The sequence below is a fragment of the Ambystoma mexicanum genome, chromosome 8 (assembly GCF_040938575.1).
Source record: "Ambystoma mexicanum isolate Mex_15411 chromosome 8, UKY_AmexF1_1, whole genome shotgun sequence".
In the NCBI taxonomy this organism is placed as follows: Eukaryota; Metazoa; Chordata; class Amphibia; order Caudata; family Ambystomatidae; genus Ambystoma; species Ambystoma mexicanum.
Window position 1 is genome coordinate 657269594 of NC_090929.1, and position 20060 is coordinate 657289653.

A 20060-nucleotide genomic window follows, 5' to 3' on the forward strand; every position below is an offset into this window, starting at 1 on the left:
AATCCAGCACCATTATCGATTTAACCCATTCACTGAAGAAGCAGTCTACTCCCATTTAAACGTATATCATGATCTGTGGATCTTAGTGTTAGCTGGTTTACAATGAGCACTTCTGCCTGTTCTCGATTAGGGGCTATTCACAATTGGCGCGCTGGGGAGACGAACCGATCAACCACGTGGCCAGGAACAGGGGTGTGAATCCATGGTCTTCACCTGCGTTCCTCCACCGCCAGCATGCACCTTTCTGCGTCCCGCCATCATTTATTCCCTCCATTGGTACTGGATCAGATGCCCCGCTTCCCGCTGCAGCTGCTGCTCCCCCTACCACCTTCATACAGGCCTAAACCTATTTCCCTGCCACCAGATACCTTCTTCTCCAACCCTCACCCCAATGCTGCAAGTGTTGGAAATAGTAAAGGGAAAATGTTCCTTTCCCATTTTCACACTTTTCAGTGGGCAGTTTTTTTTTTTTTAGACTTAGGGACACAGGGAAAGCGTGTTGCCCGATTCCCAGAAATAGAGGCACCCAAAGTATTAGCATCCTCGAGGGAGGACCGCGGTGCTAGCAGATATCACCCACTTGTTCACGGTGGGCAGGGCCTGTTGCACACCTTGCCAGAGCCCTCGCTGCACTCAGGTGGTAAGCCGTTACTGGCTCCTCCGCCTCTAACCACGGAGTGATCGAATGAGTGGATACAGCTCACAGCCCCCTCTGGGAGCGATCTCCAGGCTAGTCGCTATATTTTAGCTTGGGTGTTCAGAGGTTCATGCCTCCTCCTCAGATAGATAAACAAATAAGACTGTCGTTTACCTGAGAATGGTCAGTGGATTGAACTGTGTCCGCTCATATTGGTGGCATCGTTCAAAATGTTCCAGCTGGAGGCGAGAAGGTTCCTTAGGATCACGTGCAATTCTTTTGCACCCCCTCCCAAGAATGGTCTCAATTGTACCACTTCATGCACTTACACCTGGCTACATGTCGCCAGGCCTAGCATGCTAGTTTTTCTGTTTAGATCGTTCGGAATCTTCAAGGCCTAAGAATGACTACTGTATTCCCTTCTTCCCTTCCCGCCTTGAAGCGCTTTGAAGCACTTCACCTGTGTATAAGCGCTATATAAACAATCACTCAATCGCTATGTTGAGGTTTGCCAATCCTTTTTTCCTGAGTTTTCACAGTTCACATATCTCCCATGTCTTTTCTCCTTGCAGGTGTGCTGATGTTTGTAGGTAGCCAACATCCTATCATGATTAGTTTTAAAGTATACGCGTTGCCTGTTTGACGCAGCGAAAGCAACTGGCACCGGTAACGTTACGTAAGCTAGTGCCATAAAACTCCCTAAGGATATTTTGAGCTATTTTGATCTCACGTCAGTCTCACAAAGACCTACTAAATTTCATGGAATCAAATGCACACGACTCTTTTCAATCAATACCACCTGGGCAATACACAGTGGAGATCTTTCCTTTTGGGTGAGAAATATAATTGGCCACCTGGGCACACCTGGACGGTTGTTATTGTTGAGAAGAATAAAACATGTTCTGTGATGACATTATGGCAGCCGCAAAATACTCACTATGAGTTTGCGATAATGTCAACAAATCCGAACACTGTGCTGTGATCCAGCAAAGTGCAATCTAGACCCCGGCTGTGCCATTAATAGGGAGCAGGTGTAAGTGACACGATAGGTTATCGTCTTTGTTATGATATGCTAGCAGTTTGTATATTGTGCCAGTTATCACTGTAGTTCTCCAACAGCCCCAAGGCGTGTCCAGAGAGCAATGTATTGTACCCCGTCAAGGATATCCAGACCATAGCCTTCCAGAAAATAGGGAAAGACAGTAGAGCTGGGGAAAGTGGGAGAACGCCTACAGGTACATGAAAGATTATAAGGTGTCGGGGTGGAGTTTGTGATAGCTTTCATGCCTGAAGATTCAGTGTGAAATGATCAAAGAGTAGCAGTGATCAGAACAAGGCAATTGATTAATGCCCCTGAGACCAAGCGTGTACCTGTGTGAGCAGTTTTTAGTACTTATAGGTGAGTACTAAAATGAGTCATTAAGTGGCTGCATGAATGTGAGATGTTCTCAAGTGTATCCGTGAAGTGTGGAGGTTAGTTTGTAGGTTATGTGTTAGCGTAACCTGACACATGAAAGAGAGGCGTCTGGGATTACCCAGATAAGGGTCAGAGCTGAGGGAGCTCAGTCTGGATTGTGCAAGGCAAATGTGGTGGGCACACAGTGACAGAGAAATGAGGTGTGTGGGGCCATCCCTCAGAGGGTCATGCTTACATGGCCACAGACTGAACGGACCAGTGCAGTGGGAGGGAACAGTGTAATATTCTCACAATGTCTAGGATCACAGTCACTGAACAGCTCAGGATTCCAGGACAGGAGCCACATATGACACACATGTTGCTTGAATACTTCTTTATGCCCCACAGTAGGGCTTCCTTGCAACCTTGAGGGTGGGGAGCATGGAAGGAGATTTTCCAGGCTATACGTCAGGAAGGTAAGCACCAGTGCGCCCGCGGGTTTACACTGGAGGGTCCCCCGCGATGAATGGCTAGCTCTAGAGTAGGGGGATAAGTGGGTGAACATGAAGCTTCATTCATTGGGGGTTGTCTTATGAACATAGGTTCCCTCCTGAGAATACAGCAGTGAGGCCGCTGCACAAGCAGTCAGTGGGTCCTGTCAGCAAACCTATGCAGATTCCCATGGTGCTGTGCTTATTGTGCCCCTACAAGGCTGTTGGAGGGGTCCTATGGGAAAAACCTGCATATAAACCACCTCTTTCTAACCCCTCCCCAATTTTCCTAGTTACATTACTAGGTTGTGGTGGGGTGAACACACATAGCTTGGGAAAAAGAGCTCGGTTCAATGGACAGCTTGCTCTTTGAACTGTACCAAACTGGAAAACAATAACTGAGAAGATGACAAATTAGGAGGGAAAAAAGATTACGGGGAGGTGGAGTGGACCCAAAATCAATCCATTGGCCACCACACTTGGCTTGGTGCACTTCACTGCACTTAGAAGCGAATGCTGTGTGTAAGCTGGGATTTCCATGTAGGCTGGCAATCAGCAAGGGGCACGAATGTGTTCAGGCAAGAAGGGAAGAACATGTGATTGAAACACAAACACATGTGCTCCAAAACAGCCTCAAAGGCATTGCATTCGCTTCCCAAACCGCTCAATAATTTGCTCCAACATTTACTGCCAGATCAGGCACTTTGTCAGAAAGAGCAGACATGGGCATTTGGGCTTCTACTTTATTATTATCACAACAGAAACTTCTAGCACACTACAAAATACAACCCACCCTGTAAAGGAATGCAGACGGCAGACAATTTCAAGATGGGAGACAACTGCGAGTATCAGGCAGCAGGCAGTTCGGCGAGCAAGCCTGGATAGACAGCTACAGGCTGGGCCTACATGGCGGCTCAAGGTCAGGAATCATTGTCTATGTGCTGGTTGGAAGATCTGAAACACTGGTAAAGGCATCTCGGACGACGATAACAACTGTGGTGCAACAACAGTCAGTGGTGCAGTCGGTTGCAGGTCAAGGGGCTCGACTGGCTCAAAAATATCCTTCAAGGTGGACGCTGGTTGTTGCATGTCGATGCACTCCTCCTAGCTTCTTCACTGGGCTTGTGTCATCCTTTAAGGCCGATGGCCCAAAGCTGAGGAGAGTCTTGTCAGCACCGGCCTTGTCCTTTGTTTGGTTCAGAGACTATCTGGCAATTCCCACATAGGAAGCTTGCTTCAGAGCCTAGCAGGGCACACTGTGTGCCTGCTGGGGACCGGGTCTGGAGCTGCTTGGCGGGTCCTCTGGATTCAGTATCTCCTTCTGTTCCCTGCAAGAAATTTAGGGGAGGAATCTTGCTTCCCGCTTGGAAATCCTAGCCGCCCTGCACTAGCAGAAGCTGTAAGGCAGACTGTACCTCCAGCCAGGGTTCAATTGAGTTCTTCTTGTTACTCCTTGCAACGTCTTCAGATGATCTGGCAAAAGAGGGGTTCGACCCCCTTTAGAAGCCAAATGGGCAGCAGTGATTGATGTAGGCTAAGCCTACCTTAATTATCCAATATGGGATCCCAACCAACAATCTCCTGAATGTGTAAGGTCATAACCCAAGTGCTTTGCAACAAGCAAGGTAAAGGGGATGAAAACATGTATCACTAAGTCCAACCCATATTTCTGTCTGTTGTGGATCAAAGGGTCTCTCTGATTGAGCTCTTTGTGGTTCATGATTAAAGCAGCAGGTCACCTTTGAAGCTGCAGCCAGACCAGACTTTCAGTCGGCGCCAAACCACATGCTTGTACCTTCTGAATGGGTTCCCCCTGTGGGGATGACTACTGTAAACAGCTGTCCCAGATTGACATTTCACTGCCCTTGATACTAAGAGGTGGTAGCTGGCTTCAGGTTGACACAGATGCATATCAAAGTTGTTGGGGTTTCCTGTCTTTTGTTAGCCCATGCGACCAGGCCTCTCGTGGGCCTGCTTGGATTAACTCTCATTAGTATGTGTAGCTGCCAGCATCAGGGCCAACAAAGGATAGGCCGGATCCATGGAGCCTTTGTCATTTAATCAGGCTGGCCATGGCAGGAAGAAGGATTTGACCTTCACCTTTTGAGATGCCTTGACATACTCCTGGCTGTCACATTCCAACTAAATTCGAGAGTGGGGCACCTGCAGGCCATGTCCACCCAGAGTACGTGGGTCTATGTGTTTGTTGTGCAGTGAGCATAGGAAAATGTGTGCAGATTAGCCCCACACATTTTCCGGAGGTTGATCTACCATCATTCAATTTCATATTAAAAAAATCCCAGGCGAGTGGAGATCTTCGAATTCCTTACACTGCCCTTGGACGGCTCCTTACACATCCTAATCTCCATAGGAAACCATTGAACTCCAGGCAGTGCAAGAATAGCTGTTTAAAAACTGCACACTAACAGTGTCAATTAACATTTACTGCATTTGACACTCATGCGCAGCATCTGACTTGCAAAAGTGCGAGCTTTCGTAACTGAAGTTTCCTAAATAGTTGAACAACTCCTAAGAAAAATCAAGGAGTTAAGCTGAGCAGCCATGGACTTTTTTCAGGTGAGCCTTGGAGTTGGACAGTTGTGGGGATTGATGCGCAAGGGGAGCGCGAGTGCATTAACGGAGCCAGCCATCCGTAAATTCATGGTAATGTGGGCCTGCAAGTGTGTTACTGCTGTTTGAGCACACACGCAGCTCACTGTTATTTATTAGTTAAAATGTTTAATTATATGAATTGAGCAGGAACATTCCACCAGGGAGTCTAACTAATTAGAAGTTAGGGGAAGAGTCTGAATGCGAGGCTTCGAATTAATTCCAGGAATAGACACATCCGTTGCCATAAACGTAACAACCTCGTATATTTTGCACTGCTCCTGTAAGACTGGGTTATACTTAAATTACAATTTATAAAAAAGGAAATGTCAGATATATCAGGGAGAATAGAAAAATACTGTGATATTATTTTCAACCCTCTGTCACTGTGATGGCAGCTGCTCTGGGTTGTAATGAGTAAAACACTACGCGAAGATGTGGTGCACCCAAAAGCCTTCCAGATCACATCTTGCAAATATTTCCTTTGCCATTGGGGGGGGGGGTTCTTTCTCTCTAAAGATGGAATCTTATTTCTTCGTGGACAATGTCATGTTCTGGAGGGGGTCTGGTGCAATGGCTAAAATGGCAACTCGTGAATCGGAATAACCAAGTTCTAATCTCAGCCCCCCTGCTTGACTATATTTTGTGATCCTCTGCATGTCAGAGGAAAAACTTTGTAAAAAAACAAAACAATTCAGAGTACTTGCCCTTATATTTCAGCCCCCTGCGTACATTTCCACCTTTGTATATACTCCACAAAAACTGCACATTTAATTATCCATCATCAATTGTTTACAAACTTTTTCACGTTGATGCCAGTTTACCATGGCTGTTTGATCTATGCTCTCGCTTGCCCTCCGTTTATCTTAAACTTAGTCACGTCGCTTTTCTTAACTCTGGCACTCATTCCGAGGTTGTTGCAAGTCATGGCGCTTTTAGCGCCATGACTAGCACCAATACCGGTACCGCCACCTACGTGGCGGTATGGGGATTTACCGGTCCATTCCGCCCTTTGCGGGACCGGTAAGTCCCCATTTGAAATGCCATTCCCCATTCCCATTTGAGCCCCATAGGGCTCAATGGGAAGGGGGAAGGTGGCAATAACGGTACCGTAAATTACGGTACCGTTATTGACCCCGGTATCCCTTTGCGGGTCCCGTCTTTAACGCATGCTAAAACCAGGCGTTAAGGGAGGGACCCGCAAAGGGACCTCGGAATAGGGTGCAAAGGGATTACCGGCACCGGTGTCATTACCGGTGCCTGGTATCCCTTTGCGCCCGGGTCGTAATGACCCCCTCTGTCTAATAGTTCTCTGTTGCCTACTCGTGTTAGCCTAAACTCTGCCATATGTACAATACAACCCATTCCTACATGTCCATGACACCAAGCCTCAGTTCCAAGATGTGGTAAACACTCCTCTTGATTACTGCAGCTCATCACCCCTTGGTCCTTGAAATCCCAGCATTCACAACTGTTCATCTATGAGGAACTGCGGATGCCAGCTCACAGCGAGGAATGGAGGGAATTAGCTGGGAGGAAGAGAAATGGTAATGGCTACAACAATTTGGAGCCCAGAAGCCTGGTTAGGTTTGACAATCACTACTTGGCCTTGTCAGATCTGGAAGAAATGGAGTAACTCACCGAAGATTGCTCAAGTTGCAATGATAATAGACAAACATATTTGACAACCGACAATGCAAGCTCAAGTATTTCTGTATCTGACCTTGGCGTGACGGCTAACAACACAGAGGGAATGAGCCTAGGTACGAAGATGCCACAAGGTGATGATGGGCCAAGGCCGCTTTATGCCCCACAGCTAGGATCCAAAATAGAACCATTACACAAATGGTGAATAAAGAAATATTTCACATGTGGGGACATTATTGGGCCAGGTAATGCCTGAGCCAGTCTGCGAGGGCTAACGATAGCCCGGGGCATTACCTGCCTCAGTAATGCACCCCCTGTGAGGATGATATAGTTATTAGTACTCTGGCACTAATTTCTCAACTCGAAAATAATTTTAAAAAAAGATGGCCGCCATGGATTGAGGAGAAGGGGAATACACCAAGTCTCTTCTCCCTTTCCCTGGTGGGTGTTTGCGAGTTGTAAAGGCACTGGGAACACTACTGTCCCAGCGCCAGCGAGGGACAAGGAATCGCAAGGTAAGTGGGGTGGGGTTGGGGGGATTGGGTATGTGGAAAAGGGGTTGGCGGTGGGGGGGGAGGTGGGGGAGAACACACTTACCTGATTCCTGGTGAAGAAAGATGGCGGCCTCACGCTCTGTAGAGGGCCGGAGCAGGGTCTGTGGTAAAGACCCTGTTCTGTGTCTTCTCATTGGTTGGGAGGCCACCACTCCCCCACCCACTCGCCGGGTACTAATTAAGAATAATGTAATGGAATATTGCTGGGTTGGCCACAAAGATTGAGGACAGTGAGATAATAGAGTTCCTCAGTGGTTATAAAATATGTTTACAAGAAACATGGGCTATTAAACAAATTGATTGACATGGTTTCACCTCAAGTTGGGTTCCTGCTACAAGGAATAATAGCATAGACCGTCCGATGGGGTGTCTTGGTATTTTTAGATCAGCTGAATATAAGCTCAGGTTGATTAGGGAAAATGTGGTATGGGAGCATACACAGGTGAACGGTTTTTGTATCGCAAGTGGCTTTCAACTAATAATCACACATTTTAATAACAAGAAGACTGGTGAGTCTGGAGTCTATGAGCTCGGAAATCCAAGGAAGGCATTTGAATTATGGAGCACAATCGAGCATAAGGAAAGACAGGTGGAGTACATCAAGGCTATTGCCAGGGAGTTTAATGCTAGACTCTGGGCCTTACGCCGTGGCATGATTCAATATGGCAAAAGAGATTGCTGAGAAATGGCTCTAGGCTATTTAGCTCTGAGAAATGCTGCAGTAAAGGCCTGATGATATGGGATCTCCTAATTGAATTTAGTTGCAGGGCAGTCAATGGTAGGGTGGCGTCTGGCAGCCCTGCCAAGTATACTTTTAGTAAGGGGAGGCATAGTAGCCTAATAGACTTGTTACCCATGGATGCATGGGATAGAAATAGAACCTTTGAGGCCATTATCTCTGTTGAGGGAGACCACCATTGTCAAGGAGTTCCCCCCTTCTCACCTGGATCCGATGTTTGCCGGTGACTTCATTCGCTGCCTTCTTGCGAACGCTCCTGGTCTTGAACAGCGCTGCTCGAGATTCGTCTGGTTCCAGGTTGCGTTTAGTTCCGGGATCACGGAGTCCAGGAATCCGGGAGACTGGAAAAGGCTAGAAAAGCTCGGAACCAGGAAGGGGGAAAGGAAAAGGAATGGGTAATAGCACTGGGACAAGGGAAACAATACTGCGAGCTACGAACACACGTCTGGGCTACTCTGCAATAGCATTGAGACGCGCAGAGCCGCGGAAGGCGTGGTCTATAAATAGACCACGCCACGTTCAACGCATGGAGCGAGCAAGGGCTTCAGCTCTGGACGGCCATGTTGGAAGAAGTACGGAATGTAAGCCCCGTTGAGACAAGGACCAGGGGGTCCAAAAGGGGCGTGATCTGAAGTTCATGACAACCATCTCCGAAGTTGACTATTGGAAGTTGATAAGGCCAATACCGCTAAAGTAGCAACCAAAGGGGTAGAGGCGATGGAGAGATCTAGACGTGTGCCCCCGTAAGAATCCTCGCCTCCGCAGGGGATTTACATTGAAAGGTAAGGAATACATTCAGTACTGTCTGGAGGACAATATCCCTCGTCAGACGAGGGTGGAGCACTTCAAGACGATGCAGGGAATATTTTCAGAGGAGAATTGCCTAGCATTTCGGTGCTGGACTGCCCCAGGGCAGGACAAAGACTGATATGTTTGGGATATTTCTTCTCTGTGAAAGATAGTGAGCTAAAGACTCTCGGTAAGTCTCTCGTAACCAGGACTAATGTCTGGCAGAGGGACTCCCAGGACTACCTTGTTAATGGGAATACTTAAGGTAGCATTATGCATTCGTGGGTGAAGGATACCGGGAGGGAACAGCTCCTAGTTTATCAATACATGTAGATCAAAGAAGAGCAAATGACTTAAGGCATTAAAGCTACCCCGATGAACTTGGAGAAGGTTAAATCAGCAGGAACTGCATATAAAATAACATTGCATGAAAGAAGATTTAAGTACTAGGCGGAGCTCTGGCAGAAATGTGTAAATGCAGCCAACGATGAAGATTCCTCTGCCTTTTGGAACATTGTGGCAGAGATTAGTGGAGGAAAGGGGGAAGCCGAGGGGTACTCTAGTGACCAGTAACCAGCAGGTGGCATACTTCCTTAAACATTATGCGAAGAAAACTGTTTCTGCAGGGACTGCACCACGAGATGACTGTCACAGTGAACGGAGTACTCACAATGGGGATCAGGCTCCCCTTATACAGCAATGGAAAGAGGTGGAAATGGCCATAAATCCCAATGTTGACCCACAGCTGCTGGACCAGATGGGTTGCCCACAGGCCTATTTATGAACCGGAATGATGGGCCAAACTGCTTGCCTCAGTATTTAATGCTTAGCTGGCCGTTAGGGAATTATGGAAAAACTGGAAAAGTAGTATGCAATCCTGGGAAGCTTAAAGACCTATAATATGATTATCGACAACTTCCAAGGTATTTGGGCGAGTAATGCATAAAAAACTACTTGAATAGGCAGTGGAGAATAATGTAATATGCGATACACAACTGGGTTTCAGATAAGGTTTGGGTACTGTGGTACAAGGGCCCAACTTGTAGTCGATCTTATTTAAATATGTGTGTTGGCCTCAATTTCCCCCTATATGCTGTCTTTACGGGTTGACGGCCGCCTGATCACGTGGCTAGGGATCAATTATGGGAAACCCTCAAAGATATGGCTGTTCCAGCCGGCCTTTCAATATCATAATCTTGCTGAATGCAGGGAATAGGGCTGAATTCCAGGTGGAAAAGGGTATCTGCCAGGTGTGTGCACTTGTGCCAACCCTGTTTGATCTGTATACCAACTCACGAAGTGCTCATTTGCAGAGTTTCTCCGCCGACGTACCACCATTGGCAAGAGCAAATTCCCATTCTCAGCTATGCCGATCATGCTGTCCTTTTAGCCCGCACGCGAGCAGCACTAAATGAAATATTGGCCGCATATGTGTGGGACAAGGGACTTATAGTGAACTTTCAGAAATCAAGCATCATGGGGATATCGAGGAAAAGAGTAAAAGTCAATCCTATGTACGTGGAACATGAGAAATTGCAAATGGCCGCAAAATGTTTATATTTGTGTTTATATTTGTGTATATATATTTCACCTCAACCCTTTCATGGGTAGACCATGTACATAATCAGGTAATGAAAATGTCACAGGCCGATGGAGCAATACTGTGTGCGCGTAAGGTGGGCAATTATCCCATTGACACTATTTTAAACGTATATAAGCCCGAGACCACTTCAATAGCGGTGTATGGTGCTGCTATTCAGTGGTTTGTGTAAGAGGGGAAATTGCAAGTGGAACAGAATAGGTTATTGTGTAGTATGCTAGGTTTCTGACAAAATAAGACCAACTGTAATGTGCCCTTGGAACTAGGAATGGCTTTTTGAGTGATTTAATGGATATACGTGATGATTTTGTTTCCGAAAATATAGCATCCGAAAATTACGAATTTGAAATTTTCGAAAAGGTAATAATCACGAACATCACCCCGGCCCGCTATCCCCCCCATCCCTCCACCTTCTTAACCCTTAATACTTACGAGCTTACCTCTGGCGCCCAACTTACCTTTTCTCCTTCACCGCAGCCCTCACTCTGCGACGGAAGTTCCACCTCCTCATCTAGAGGAAGGCCTTCCACCGCAGGGAGCTTTTGTTTTTTTCTTTTAAAAAAAAAAACATTCTTTGGCTGCCACTTTCCTTTTTATGTAAGCGGGGGGTAGGGTGGGACAACCCGCAACCCCGCTCCCCTTGATCGACATCATGCATCTTCGGCTATTTTTCGAATGTCGGATTCGACATTTTACGTCAGTTCGTTTTTTTATTTTTATTTTTTTTCTACGGAACCCGATTGAATTGGTATGCAAACCTTGTTGTTCTGGGCTATTGCTTGGAACCAACATGAAACTGTATTTACAAAAGACCTGCTAAAAGATGCATGTAGAAATCCCTCTGTGAGTAGACTGCCCTGGGTGAACTATGTAAGGAAGCACCTGTATGGACCAGGTTTAGAGGCTGGGTTCTCAAGCCGGAAGAGCATCCCCTTAGGTGCCAAACATATATATCAAGGGGAAACTCTGGAGTAAAATGAGATTGGAACGTCAATTTGCGGTAGGGCACAGGGTTATCGTGAGATCATACATGCCGCGGGTACCGCACAAACCACCAGCACAATATTTCAAATGGGTGACTTCAAAGCATCATAGTTCGGTCCGAACTCGGTTAAGACTGGGATTGTAACCCCTGAGCAGACCAATGTTTACATGGGGACCAAGCGATACATGTCAATACAATGATAATCTGTACTTACGGATATGGCTGTGATACTCTTATGCACTTCATGCTATTTTGCACTATAAATACATTTGGAGGAACTGAAAAGTACAAATATGGAAGAAACGGGAAATAAGGAACCATAGCTTGGCCCATATACGCCTTTTAACTTTACCTGATAGACTTACCTGTGTCGCAGTGGTGTCATTTTTGAAATTGCCGCTAACAGAGATAATCTTTTAAAGGTTACAAGCTAATCTGATTCTGCAAGTTTTATGTATTAATTGCAAACTGTTATATTCTTTTATTTTTGAAAGTGTTATAGATTGTACACAGTTTTATAAGCACTGTGTTGTATTTATTTATGTTTATATGCACTTTTATAGATTGATCAAATCCGAAAGAAAGCTCTCTTGACTGACTTACAACTCTTAATCTAATGTCAAACAAAATTACAAGAACACCATGTTCACAATCGGGTAGCAAGGCTGAACATTCAGGCTGCATTCTGCAAAAAGTGGGTTTACTGGCACAAATTACAGCCTAACATATAAATACACACACTTTGTTAACATAAATAAATATAGTCATACAAGGTTACAAGGTTATTTTATATATATATATATATATATATATATATATATATATATATATATATATATATAATCGTTCATTCAGAGAAATATTGCACACACCATGCTTTAGCAACAATATGGATATCCACACAGCTTAAAAAATAGTTCAGTGGTAACTGGTCTTAAACCAATAGCAGTAATGGGTTACAAATGTAAATACAGCAGTATTTCCCCCTCCCATCCGCTCAAGCATTAGTGGTTGTGAATATCTGCTTGAGAATTCCCTAGGCAGCTGTACGTCTCTACTATGTCCCTAGTTAAGCTGGCGATGAAGGTTTTTTAAGGTCGCCAAGGATCAGTATTGAATACTTCCACAGCGAGTTGGCTTGTCCTCCTACCAAGATGGAAGTTCTCACTGTCCAGAGTCAAAGCTGTTCACAGTGACAGTGGAAAATCCAGGCGTGCACGTACACCTTCTCAGGGCCTGTGCGTGACTTCATGGGGATTCAGCCCCCCGCCCGGCTAATGGTTCATAGCAATGTCCACCACAGAAAGACAGTGCACGGGCTGCCCACAAGGCCGCATTGGTCTCTTCCGGGACCAACATGTTCTCAATCTCATGACATGCATTGGATCCACTCAATCACGGGGAGGGTTGTGAGGCACAAGGTTGGCTTCAAGGTGCTATGACGTACAGGGTTTCATCTACAAGACTGCACAACGACCACCTGACCTCCATTTCCACATGGACAGCATACAAACTGAGCGGATCACACTTTATGCTACAATCACACTTTATGCCGCAGCCAGGGTGAGTGAAGACTTTCTCAAGCGCTACAGAGAGACAACTGGATCCCTAACAGCATGCTCAGCCGAGCAGGCCTCCGTACAGAGAAGACCTCACTGACACACCAACCCTGGAGAAACTCCTAAGCAACAGCATTGCGAAAGGGTGCGAAGCAAGAACGCGCCATGTCCTAGGCAGTGCACAGACTGCATCAGATAATGGGCCTCATTACGACCCTGGCGGATGGACCATGGTGCTAATAGCACCATGGTCCATGCCGGTAACTTTCCGACTCTGCCATGGTGGAATGGGGAATTACCACCCCATTCCAAGGTTGGCGGGGCAGTAATTCCCCCTTCCGCCATGGCCCTTCCCCATTCCCATTTTTGCCCCATAGGGCATAATGGGAATGGGGAAGGCGCTAAGTACGATGCCGCAAATTGCGGCACCGTACTTAGCACCAAGGTCCCTTTGCGGCATGGTTTTTAACGCCTGCAAAAAGCAGGCGTTAAAATCACCATCCCGCAAAGGGACCTTGTAATCAGGCGTTAAGGGTCGGCGCCGTTTACGGCGCCGTAAAACCCTTAACGCCTGACTCGTAATGAGGCCCAATGAGCCTTCAGTAGCTGAGATATCATTGGTCAATAGGAAAGAATGGATCTGGAGTCCCAGTGGCTATTCAGTGCTCCTGTCTCCTCGTCTTTATGATGCTGGCATTCGAGCATGGGGGAAAATGGCCCTCACGTCTTTGTTAATAAGAATGAGAACAGCTTTGAACCCACCCAGAAAGCATCTCTATCCGGGAAAAGTTAGCGTCTCAAAGACAAGCCAGCCAATCACACACTATTTTCAGAAATTATGACACCTGAAAAAAATAATGTTCCTGGTACGAAAATCCCTACCGCTGTGACGCAACCTTCTTTCATACTATTCCCATGTTTTTCAAATGGCAGGTGTCATCATCTTTTTGTCCGCAAAGGATGACTTCCCTATAGCATTAGTAACACTAGGTGCTACCATGCTCGGCCCCTTACTTGTGATTGGTAACACTCTCCTCTCAGTGGTCATTTTCTTCATTTCCAATAAAACACACTAGGAAGCTAACAAGATGTGGACATATCTCCCCAGCAGGTGGGATTTCCATTCTGCACTAATATAAGCTGGCACCTAGTATCATTTAGCCTTTGCGGGGAAAAGACAACTGCCTAGATTCACAATAACTTCAAAACCGAGGGGTTTCCTTTGTTCTTGGGGCAGAAAGCAATTCATGGCAACGTTGCGTTTCAATGGGAGTTCCCGGCTTCCAAGGTTTCTACACAGAGCTCCCCCACTTTTTTCCAGAAGTCCCCCCACTTTTTTCATTGGGCACCTTGATATGCTAATTTCTAGTGACACCACATTCAATTTGTATGTTAATGAGTTTTCTTTAGGATTTGACCCCTGTAACAACAAAACTGTGGTCACCTCATCATTTAATTCCAATACATTACACCAAGGTAATAAAACATAATACAAACACTACTGCTTGAATTGCAGCTTTCTTTAGTAAAGAGGTACACTAGAGGGGCAGCCCAAAATGGCGCAACCTAAGGCTGAGGAAAGCACTGCGTCACGGGGGGGGGTAGCCACCTAATAAAGTTGGGACATAGTATAATTTATATATGTGTTTGATTCTATTGGAATCGGTGGTGTATACAAAAGTTCACCTATGATTCATCCTAGTGATGTAAACTAAAAACCCCCTTGGGGTGGGTATGCTCTATGTTATTGCAGGAAACCGACTGAGGATTGGTCACTTATAGATCTAAATACCAGTGTACATCTGTATAGGACTCAAAATTGACATTTCAAGGAAAACTGCTCCTGACCTATATGTAAAATGTACACCATGTACCAACACTCACCGATCTGCCTTGCGTTATTCCTGTTGCAGAATTCCCCGAATGGGAAAATTATTTGTTTAATTTCTTCTGTTACTAAAGCAAATGTCTCTCTGTTGTTTTTGGTAAAAAACTCTACCATTTAAATAATATTGTTATACAGAGTCTTGGTAAAAATGTTCACTACTTGTTATTTTTGCTTTCTGGTTACGGTATTTTCTTTTGCTTTTTCATTGTATCAGAACACTGTACTTTGGTTTCTGTTGTTTTGATAAAGAAAGTGGAGTGCAATAATAAAAAAACTGCACCTCCCTAATAACTGGTTTCCTGCAATAACATAGAGCATAGCCACCCCCAAGGGGGTTTTTAGTTTACATCACCAGGATGAATCATAGGTGAACTTTTGTATACACCACCGATTCCAATAGAATCAAACACATATATAAATTATAATATGTCCCAACTTTATTAGGCAGCTACCCCCCCCTGTGACGCACTTCTTTAGTAAAGAGGCAGTTCTCATTTCATGTATGTGTAAAAAAGTAATGCAAAGACAGCACTTTGCACTGAGCCTTTCATCCACAGTTTCAGGGAAAGATGTACACAATGAAAGGAATTACAGCTGAGCATCCACTGCAACTAAGCCTGAGAATTCATGACTGTTGGTGCTGGTGGAGTGTAAGACATGGCTGAAGTGGAAGAAACACGGAAGAGAATCCAGTCCCATAAAGAGGAAATTGGAACGATAGTCGTAAATTCAGGCGGCCTTCCACTTCGAACAACCCTGGATAACTCCTCCACAGTGCAAATCGCAGGTCATCTGCATCAGCTCTCAATGAAAGCCATAAGAGACGACAACCCTCAAAACGACCTAACTTTCCTGAGGATAAGGTCAAAGAAACATGAAATGATGGTAGCCCCGGATAAAGAAGATCTCCTTATTGTTATCCAGAACCCCTCAGAATAAAGGACCAGCTACCATTTTGGCAGCAGTGAAGAGAGGAAACTACAGCATTACACAGACGTCTAAAATGTTTGTCAATCATACGGTAATTAATAATGTGTGCATGTTCTGATATGGTTGTTTTTCATGGTCTGAGCAGCACACTGACCTCAAGAATGGAGTACGCACTTCCTTTCAATTATTGATTGCAGTATGTTGAAATGGTGTACTATTTTTGTATTTAAAAGAAAAAAACACCTGCTGACTGTTATAAAACATGTGTATACCATGGAATACATACCTGTAAAATAAAACAAACAAAAAAACAAAACAAAAAAAAAGATTGACCATTTATATAGTGCAAATGCTGAACTGTTTCAAGGAACAGAATTATCTGCCATCTGAGCGATCTGGTCTATGCGCCTCCACTCAGACTCCATTTTATGATCAGAGTCTTAAATACATGCTGCTTTCAGGCATATCTGTTGCTACTGAATAGCAATAAACACTGATTTCTTTTTAGATCACTCAGTTGTCTATTAATTTTGCTTACAATAAACTGGCCCTCATCACGAGCTGGGCGGTAACGCCAGCGCTAATAGTGCTGGCGTTATTAGCCCTACCGCCAAACCCACCGGCGCCATTAGCGCCGGATCACGGGAAATCCCCATTCCCAATTGAGCCCATTCGGGAATTCCCCATTGGGCTCAATGGGGAAATTTCACGCTTTTACCGCCAGCGGATTTCCCGGCGGAAAAACCGAAAATCGACAAAATCTCGGCAGATTTCCCCCCAGCTCAGAGCTGTCGGACCCTTAAATCCAGTGTTAGCGCTGCCGCCGGATTTAAGGGCTACCGCCAAACTCGTGATGAGGCCCACTGTGTGAATGTGTTACAAATAACAACATTTTAAAATATGGTTATCAGCTGACAGTGCTATGCAAAGTAATAGTTTAATAAAAATAATTGTCACCAAATGATTTTGTTTCTTGATGTTCAGTAGTAGAAATGATTATTTAGGAATAGTCCACACGACACATCCAATACCATAACATCAATAAAAATGTATACACATTAAAAGTAAATACAAAGACAAATCAGACCCACAAAAAAAACATAGGTCCCGATTCATGGAAAAGTGCAAATTAATCCCGCAAAGGCAGTGCGCCGAGAAGGACAGTGTGTGAGCCAGCGCGCAGAATAGAAATTGTGCGTGCCGCATATTCATGGAATTGTATGCGCAAAGTAACTGTATATGCACGTCGCGGCCGAAATGCCCCTAGCACGTCCTCATGCAAAGCAAAAACAGCCAGAACAGCTAAGTTTGCTCTCCCGGGCGCGCATACACGGACCCTGTAAACAAGGCGTGGGGTCCCCCATAGGCAGGTCTGCATCTTGGTGACCTTGCGGCGGGGTCCCCCGTAATTGTTACCGGCACCACGACAACATGCGTACAATTTATCGTAACTCAGTAAAACTCTGAAAATCGGCGTCTGAACCCCGTAAACCGTTACACACCCCTAAGTCAGATCGGAAAAAACGACTGTGTGCATGCACCCCTAAATCTGACACCCGATCCTACTCCTGCGAGGTGAATCATATGCGCAAGTGTCTGTACACCTGCCTTTGGGTGGCGGATAGTATGAGGGTTTTGCGTGGCCATTTCCCTGCAACGCCCACTTTTTGCCTTGTTCTTCCTCATTTTCCGTGTTCCGCACCCTACCCTCAGTGCAAGGCACTCGGCCACTCGCAGTAACATGCTGAGCCTGGCGAAGTCCACGCAAAGTACGTAAAAGTGCTGCACAGTCGATTCCATGAATCGACAAACTGAATTTTGCACGTAGTTTGGCACATAAAGTTCTGATTTTTCGCACAGATAATTCCATGAATCCGGCCCATAGAGTGTTTGGAATGTTATCTACAAAACATAGTACTGTTAGCGACGCCAAGATGTTAATAGCGTGCACGACAAACTGAATTGGCTAACTCCATATTACTCATTTAATCCACCTGTTAGTCTGAAAGGTCGAACTGGAGCAAAAGATCGGCAGATAACCATCATATCACATCACTACGCTTACTCTCTACTATACACCATCATTCAACTAGAACAAAGCTATACCCTGATTAATTTGGAACTCTACCCCGTGAACACCTCACCACCCTAATAAAGTGCAGCTAGCCGCGCACATTCCGGCCTAATCGCCCACATATGCATCCTTCAGGCCAAACGCACCCACGTGTCCACCCACCAGACGGCACACATCCAACTGATATCTCCAGCACCACACCTAACACTAAGATGCAGCTAGCACCCGGCAATTACATCAGCTGCACACATATCTGGTGCGCCCACGCACCCTACAACACTATCTCTCTCTGCTGACCAGAAGTGCGGTTCCCGAGGGCGTTCAACCTCCCAGCGTTTTGAGGTCATACCAATGATATATAGAGCACTATATAAATGCCAAATAACATAGCATAACAGATTACATAAATAGCTCTTCAGCGGGTGTTCAACCCACTCAGTTCTCCAAGCAGCAAAAAAAAAAAAAAATACTACAATAAAGTATCTGTGAACCAAATAAAATGGAATACAGGCATTAGAACAATGAGCTCTAAAACGAATAAACATACATGTAAGTATATGTAAATAATGTAAATATATGTACATTATATAAATCCATACGTCATTGATAAGAGGGCGAACGAATGCCATAGCACAGAAAGAGGGGGAAAGAGGCCGTAATCACTGTATAATGTGCCGCGCATCAGTTGAACAAACAATACGAAAAGAATCATTGCAGAATAATTAACACAGATATGTAATATTATGCCTCTGGCATCCAGGGGGGGTTGCAGGTTGTCCCTCAATCAAAAGGAGAAGTCAAGCCTAAATATGTAATCAAAGAATGGGAAACTGGAGGGCACAATCAGTGCAAGTGCTGCTATTAAAAATTACAAAGTCACTTAAAGGCTGAATCGAAATTTTGAGTAAGCAATCGGAGACAAAAAAAGTGCCCAGGTACAAGAGCGCGGAACTAATTAACGGTGAAGCACCGTAACCTTCCACTCTCTAAGGACGCATCGCAGAACTACCCAAGAGCGCATCCTTCAGGTGGCAGTGGATGAAACCCCAAACTCAAATTCACTGATACATAGAGGCGCCTGCCAAAATTAAATCACCTCGATAATTGGTTCAGAGAGGACACTGCGTAAAGAAGAAGACAGAGGGTAACAGTGCCCGGTGAGAAGTAGAGCACAAACAATTAACTAGAGAGGAGAAAGTGCCCCCATTGGGTAATCAGTATTATTCTGTGATGGGGTAACCAGAGAGAGATTTGATTACTCGTGGGGACCAATACATATTCTCATGTATTTATATATTTATTTGTCATTTGTAAAGCGTGCAGAACCCATATGCATGAAGGCGCTATTGGCACCGGAAACAATAGCATAAGAATATGATTGCATAGTACATTGGGAAGTAGCAGTTCCATTAAGATAAGTAAATGTTGCAGTGCAACAATTGAATAGTTTACACAAGGTAGCAGTATCAGTAGGCATGGAGTGCCGCTAGGGTCAAGTCCTGGTCGAATAGCAGAGTCTTAAGGTTCTTTCAGAAGACCCAGTATGGCGGTTCCGCTCTGAGCGCAGGTGGTAAGGCGTTTCAATTCCTGGTGGCTATGACTGGGAAGCTCAACCCCCCAGCTCTTTTTAGTCTCATTGTGTGCAAAGTAAGGCTTTTTGTGATTTGGTATAGGGATTTATAACGTGCTGCAGACCAAGCAAATTGCATCAAGGTGCATAGTTCTACATGGAAAACTACAGGACAACGTTTGATCTGAGGTTGCATGCACAGCATAGTGGTCACAGATCAAAGGTAACTGATACCACCTAGACATCATCCTTCAAGCAAGCTGCTGTTCCAAGGAGTGACAGCCAAGCTCCCGCTGAAGGTCATGCAGTAATCTCCACAACAACAAAAACGTCATTTCTCAAATTAAGACATGTGACTGTGAACAAGTCAACATTCTATTCTGTCCTCATGAAGTTCCGGAAATATATCCTTCTACTGGATGAAGTATGTCATCACTTCCTGTTGCGAGAAAGTAGGACGAGGCTGTACCAACTCAAGGGAATGAACTCAAGCTGAGTGTGTTTGAACGCTACATTAAAAGAAGTTTGGGGTGTCTTCAACAGTTGACTGTTCATTATTGATGTAACTGATTCAATGCCCGGTCCCATGCA

At 45.2% G+C, this 20060-nt stretch overlaps 1 protein-coding gene and 1 pseudogene across 2 annotated transcripts in view; one reads left to right on the forward strand and one right to left on the reverse strand.

Moving 5' to 3' along the window:
• The window catches only part of CAMTA1 (calmodulin binding transcription activator 1), a 3643069-nt gene that overhangs the window by 2536943 nt on the left and 1086066 nt on the right, over positions 1-20060 (reverse strand). The window lies entirely within an intron of this gene.
• LOC138473645 (dynein light chain roadblock-type 2 pseudogene) lies at positions 15553-15834 on the forward strand (annotated as a pseudogene).